The 6,933-nt window shown below is 52.0% G+C and overlaps 1 non-coding gene across 1 annotated transcript; it reads right to left on the bottom strand.

Moving 5' to 3' along the window:
• Positions 1-6,490: 6,490 nt before the first annotated feature.
• Positions 6,491-6,654, bottom strand: LOC123574851 (U1 spliceosomal RNA). Its single transcript, XR_006700034.2, has one exon. It is a non-coding gene; the product is annotated as a U1 spliceosomal RNA (small nuclear RNA).
• Positions 6,655-6,933: the final 279 nt, after the last annotated feature.

Raw genomic sequence — 6,933 nt, 5'->3', positions numbered from 1 at the left:
GTATTCAAGAGGTTGAAAAACAGGCGGGAGCAGATGGTGTTTTTTTTTTGTTTTTTTTTTGTTTTGTTTTGGCGAGAAGACTGCTTTAGGTTTTTCTATCCCCGCCCGCGGAAGAGCCTTTGGCAACGCGTTAGCTGAAAACGTTGCCGTCTCTTACTTTTCCACGTCAAAGCCGCCTTTTTCCTGCAAGTTTGGGGTGTGTACAGGAAAAAGCCAGAACAGCTTTCTCCGGCGTGGACTAGGCCCGTGAGGAAAATGTCCCAGGATCTGTTAACCGCTAGCAGAAACGACAGAGTATGTATGGGCAATTAATCCTGGTACAGGCAAGTATCTTTAGAAAGGACCCGTCAGGGTTGACTTCCCCGCGTCCCCACCTAGGGGGAGATCGACTCCGCGGGAGCTGCTGATCCCACCCAGGCAGGTGCTGGGCTTGTAGGCAGCAGGATCTTCTGGAAGGACTAGAACTGACTCATCCCACTCCCAAAGAGAAGCAGACGTGTCATGCATGACAGTGAAGGCCGGACTACAAGGCCCTCAAGAACCGTTTGGGTCCTCGCTAATGGCCTTGGGAGACCACGCAAGACTGGTCAGAAAAGCCATGTAGAAAGGCTTTTCATGGGCCGGGCGCCGTGACTCGCCTCTAAACCCAGCACTTTGAGAGGCCGAGACGAGCGGATCACTTGACGCCAGGAGTTGGAGACCAACCCGGGCAACATGGTGAAAATACAAAAAATTAGCTGGGCGTCGTGGCTCGTGCCTGTAATTCCAGCTGCTCGAGAGGCCGAGGCAGGAGAATTGCTTAAACCCGGGAGGCGGAGGTTGCACTGAGCCGAGATGGCGCCACTGCACTCCAGCCTGGGCGACAGAGCAAGACTCCGTCAAAAAAAAAAAAAAAAAAAAAAAAAGAAGGAAGGAAAGAAGGGAGGGAGGGAGGGAGGGAGGAAGGGAGGGAGGGAGGGAGGGAGGGAGGCTTTTCATGAATACTTTTAGAGTCTCCTGACAGCCTCTGTACATGTTCCCAGGAGGAAACAAGACACTCTGATGTTCAGGGCCACCATCCTGACATGGACCTTTCCTTCAATTATAATGTTGCCATTTTGCTATCTTAAGACCCTTATGTCCAAGCCTTCTCAGACCTCAGCACCCCGGGGATATGTGTAATAGAAGGATAAATACAGGCTAGGCGCCGTGGCTCACGCCTTGTAATCCCAGCACTTTGGGAGGCCCAGGTGGGCAGATCACCTGAGGTCAGGAGTTCGAGACCAGCTTGACCAACATGGCAAAATCCTGTCTCTACTAAAACTACAAAAATTAGCCGGGCGTGGTGGTGCGTGCCTGTAATCCCAGCTACTCGGGAAGCTGAGGCAGGAGAATCGCTTGAACCCAGGAGTCGGAGAGGTTGCAGTGAGCCGAGATCATGCCACTTGTACCACTCCAGCCAGCCTGGGTGACAGAGCGAGACTCTGTCTCAAAAAAAAAAAAAAAAAAAAAAAAAAAAAAGTAAATACAGAACTGGAAGAAGGAAAGAAAAATGTTGGCCGGGCACGGTGGCTCACGCCTGTAATCCCAGCACTTTGGGAGGCCGAGGCGAGAGGATCACTTCTTGAGCCCAGGAGTTGGAGACCAGCCTGGGCAACACAGCGAGAGACCTCGTCTCTAAATTAAACCAAACCAAACCAAAACAAAACAAAACAAAAGGCAGGAGGAGGCTGCAGTGAGCAGTGATGGTGCCACTGCACTCCCACCCGAGTGACAAGAGCCTGCCTCAAAAAAGAAAAAACATGTGCCCCTGGTGCCATAACGAAAAGAGACGTTTCCCCTTCCTTTGAGGCGTGAGTCTCTGCTTTTTGAGACAGGGTCTCTCTGTCACCCAGGCTGGGGTGCAGTGGCGTTATCCTGGCTTACTCTGCAGCCTCGAACTCCTGGGTTCAGGCAGTCCTCCGGCCTCAGCCTGCCTCCTAGCTGGAACCACAGGTGTGCGTTACCACACAAGGCTAACTGGCTAATTTTAATTTTGTTTTGTTTTGTTTTGTTTTGTTTTGTTTTGATAGAGACGGTGTCTTCCTATGTTGCCCAGGCTGGCCTCAAACTCCTGGGCCCAAGCGATCCTTCCGCCTCGGCCCCCCAAAATGCTGAAATTACGGGTGTCAGCCGCCACGCCTGGCCTACGTGAGTCATATTAACAGCTAAATAAGCCTCTTGCCAGTTTTACAACCTAGGAAGGTTTACCCTTGAGGGCCTTGAAGCCACCAACTCAAAAGGTAAATATCAAGGAAGATAGTGTCCCCCATCTCTTTTCTATCTCTGGGAATGTACTTGACTGCTGGTTGATTGATTTTTTTTTTTTTTTTTTTTTTTTTGAGACGGAGTCTCGCTCTGTCACCCAGGCTGGAGTGCAGTGGCCGGATCTCAGCTCACTGCAAGCTCCGCCTCCCGGGTTTACGCCATTCTCCGGCCTCAGCCTCCCGAGTAGCTGGGACTACAGGCGCCCGCCACCTCGCCCAGCTAATTTTCTTGTATTTTTAGTAGAGACGGGGTTTCACCGTGTTAGCCAGGATGGTCTCGATCTCCTGACCTCGTGATCCGCCCGTCTCGGCCTCCCAAAGTGCTGGGATTACAGGCTTGAGCCACCGCGCCCGGCTGATTGATATTTATGTACTGGTTTTTTTTTTTTTTTTTTTTTCTTTTTTGAGACAGAGTCTTGCTCTATCGCCCGGGCTGGAGTGCAGTGGCGCAATCTCGGCTCACTGCAACCTCCGCCTCCCGGGTTCAAGCGATGCTCCTGCCTCAGTCTCCCAAGTAGCTGGGATTACAGGCGCGTGCCACCACGTCCGGCTGATTTTGTATTTGTAGTACAGACGAGGTTTCACCATGTTCGCCAGGCTGGTAGCCACTGCACCCGACCTCTATCTCTGGGAATTTAGCCTAGGTGGCTGGCTCCAAGTTATCACTACCTCCTTGTCATGGAGGTATCAGAGGCTTTATTTTCCCTTTGGCTAAAGGCAGTTAATAACACAGCTGACCGCTCCAATTAGGAGTTGAATTGAGGATGAACTGTGTGTAGCAAATGGTGCTAAGTTTCCTTCTCGAGGACAAATTCTTGGCAACATGTATTTCAGGGCTTGCATCTGCCTACCTATGTAAAGGGGTGACATTTCCTGGGGCTATAAACGGAATTGTCGGCCGGACGCGGTGGCTCACACCTTCAATCCCATCCCTTTGGGAAGCCAAGGCGGGAGGGTCACTTGAGCCCAGGAGTTTGAGACCAGTCTGGGCAACATATGGAGACTTCCTGTCTACTTAAAAAAAGAAAAGAAAAAAAGAAAAAAAGAAACATTGCAGTTCTGTATCCAGAAGTCCCAGAGTCTACCATTGATTTCCTCAGCAGTTTCTCCAGGCTGTCTCAGAATTTACTGGCATAGATCCAGGAGCAGATCAAAATTCTGCCCAGGTCTTAGCCCACCTTTGTCTCGGCTCTCTTACTGACTATCCAAACTCAAGTTAGGCAAAAAGTGGTAGAGGTCGGGTGCAGTGGCTCACGCCTGTAATCCCAGCACTCTGGGAGGCCGAGGCGGGCGGATTACCTGAGGTCAAGAGTTTGAGACCAGCCTGGCGAACATGGTGAAACCTCGTCTGTACTACAAATACAAAATCAGCCGGACGTGGTGGCACGCGCCTGTAATCCCAGCTACTTGGGAGACTGAGGCAGGAGCATCGCTTGAACCCGGGAGGCGGAGGTTGCAGTGAGCCGAGATTGCGCCACTGCACTCCAGCCCGGGCGATAGAGCAAGACTCTGTCTCAAAAAAGAAAAAAAAAAAAAAAAAAAAACCAGTACATAAATATCAATCAGCCGGGCGCGGTGGCTCAAGCCTGTAATCCCAGCACTTTGGGAGGCCGAGACGGGCGGATCACGAGGTCAGGAGATCGAGACCATCCTGGCTAACACGGTGAAACCCCGTCTCTACTAAAAATACAAGAAAATTAGCTGGGCGAGGTGGCGGGCGCCTGTAGTCCCAGCTACTCGGGAGGCTGAGGCCGGAGAATGGCGTAAACCCGGGAGGCGGAGCTTGCAGTGAGCTGAGATCCGGCCACTGCACTCCAGCCTGGGTGACAGAGCGAGACTCCGTCTCAAAAAAAAAAAAAAAAAAAAAAAAATCAATCAACCAGCAGTCAAGTACATTCCCAGAGATAGAAAAGAGATGGGGGACACTATCTTCCTTGATATTTACCTTTTGAGTTGGTGGCTTCAAGGCCCTCAAGGGTAAACCTTCCTAGGTTGTAAAACTGGCAAGAGGCTTATTTAGCTGTTAATATGACTCACGTAGGCCAGGCGTGGCGGCTGACACCCGTAATTTCAGCATTTTGGGGGGCCGAGGCGGAAGGATCGCTTGGGCCCAGGAGTTTGAGGCCAGCCTGGGCAACATAGGAAGACACCGTCTCTATCAAAACAAAACAAAACAAAACAAAACAAAACAAAATTAAAATTAGCCAGTTAGCCTTGTGTGGTAACGCACACCTGTGGTTCCAGCTAGGAGGCAGGCTGAGGCCGGAGGACTGCCTGAACCCAGGAGTTCGAGGCTGCAGAGTAAGCCAGGATAACGCCACTGCACCCCAGCCTGGGTGACAGAGAGACCCTGTCTCAAAAAGCAGAGACTCACGCCTCAAAGGAAGGGGAAACGTCTCTTTTCGTTATGGCACCAGGGGCACATGTTTTTTCTTTTTTGAGGCAGGCTCTTGTCACTCGGGTGGGAGTGCAGTGGCACCATCACTGCTCACTGCAGCCTCCTCCTGCCTTTTGTTTTGTTTTGTTTTGGTTTGGTTTGGTTTAATTTAGAGACGAGGTCTCTCGCTGTGTTGCCCAGGCTGGTCTCCAACTCCTGGGCTCAAGAAGTGATCCTCTCGCCTCGGCCTCCCAAAGTGCTGGGATTACAGGCGTGAGCCACCGTGCCCGGCCAACATTTTTCTTTCCTTCTTCCAGTTCTGTATTTACTTTTTTTTTTTTTTTTTTTTTTTTTTTTTTGAGACAGAGTCTCGCTCTGTCACCCAGGCTGGCTGGAGTGGTACAAGTGGCATGATCTCGGCTCACTGCAACCTCTCCGACTCCTGGGTTCAAGCGATTCTCCTGCCTCAGCTTCCCGAGTAGCTGGGATTACAGGCACGCACCACCACGCCCGGCTAATTTTTGTAGTTTTAGTAGAGACAGGATTTTGCCATGTTGGTCAAGCTGGTCTCGAACTCCTGACCTCAGGTGATCTGCCCACCTGGGCCTCCCAAAGTGCTGGGATTACAAGGCGTGAGCCACGGCGCCTAGCCTGTATTTATCCTTCTATTACACATATCCCCGGGGTGCTGAGGTCTGAGAAGGCTTGGACATAAGGGTCTTAAGATAGCAAAATGGCAACATTATAATTGAAGGAAAGGTCCATGTCAGGATGGTGGCCCTGAACATCAGAGTGTCTTGTTTCCTCCTGGGAACATGTACAGAGGCTGTCAGGAGACTCTAAAAGTATTCATGAAAAGCCTCCCTCCCTCCCTCCCTCCCTCCCTTCCTCCCTCCCTCCCTCCCTCCCTTCTTTCCTTCCTTCTTTTTTTTTTTTTTTTTTTTTTTTGACGGAGTCTTGCTCTGTCGCCCAGGCTGGAGTGCAGTGGCGCCATCTCGGCTCAGTGCAACCTCCGCCTCCCGGGTTTAAGCAATTCTCCTGCCTCGGCCTCTCGAGCAGCTGGAATTACAGGCACGAGCCACGACGCCCAGCTAATTTTTTGTATTTTCACCATGTTGCCCGGGTTGGTCTCCAACTCCTGGCGTCAAGTGATCCGCTCGTCTCGGCCTCTCAAAGTGCTGGGTTTAGAGGCGAGTCACGGCGCCCGGCCCATGAAAAGCCTTTCTACATGGCTTTTCTGACCAGTCTTGCGTGGTCTCCCAAGGCCATTAGCGAGGACCCAAACGGTTCTTGAGGGCCTTGTAGTCCGGCCTTCACTGTCATGCATGACACGTCTGCTTCTCTTTGGGAGTGGGATGAGTCAGTTCTAGTCCTTCCAGAAGATCCTGCTGCCTACAAGCCCAGCACCTGCCTGGGTGGGATCAGCAGCTCCCGCGGAGTCGATCTCCCCCTAGGTGGGGACGCGGGGAAGTCAACCCTGACGGGTCCTTTCTAAAGATACTTGCCTGTACCAGGATTAATTGCCCATACATACTCTGTCGTTTCTGCTAGCGGTTAACAGATCCTGGGACATTTTCCTCACGGGCCTAGTCCACGCCGGAGAAAGCTGTTCTGGCTTTTTCCTGTACACACCCCAAACTTGCAGGAAAAAGGCGGCTTTGACGTGGAAAAGTAAGAGACGGCAACGTTTTCAGCTAACGCGTTGCCAAAGGCTCTTCCGCGGGCGGGGATAGAAAAACCTAAAGCAGTCTTCTCGCCAAAACAAAACAAAAAAAAAACAAAAAAAAAACACCATCTGCTCCCGCCTGTTTTTCAACCTCTTGAATACCAGGGGAAAGCGCGAACGCAGTCCCCCACTACCACAAATTATGCAGTCGAGTTTCCCACATTTGGGGAAATCGCAGGGGTCAGCACATCCGGAGTGCAATGGATAAGCCTCGCCCTGGGAAAACCACCTTCGTGATCATGGTATCTCCCCTGCCAGGTAAGTATGAGATGTCTTTCCCGCTTCCTCTCACACTCTCGTGCCCACCACTCTCTAACACACGGTCACTTCTCTCATGCGGCCCCAGACGCCTCACCCTCTCCAGTCCCCTTACTCCACCCTCGCTGCTAAGGAAAGTCACACCGGCAGCACTTGGAAATCCGCACGGGACGTGGGGTTCCAGACCGAACGTGACCGGCAGCCTCCGCGCGCCGTGCTCATCTGCATACGCCACGCCCCCGCTGGGGGACGTCCCCGGCGCTCCGGTCTCTCCAGCTGCCTGCCCG

Source organism: Macaca fascicularis, chromosome 7, assembly GCF_037993035.2.
Source record: "Macaca fascicularis isolate 582-1 chromosome 7, T2T-MFA8v1.1".
In the NCBI taxonomy this organism is placed as follows: domain Eukaryota; kingdom Metazoa; phylum Chordata; class Mammalia; order Primates; family Cercopithecidae; genus Macaca; species Macaca fascicularis.
This window is presented reverse-complemented; position numbering and strand designations above follow the sequence as displayed.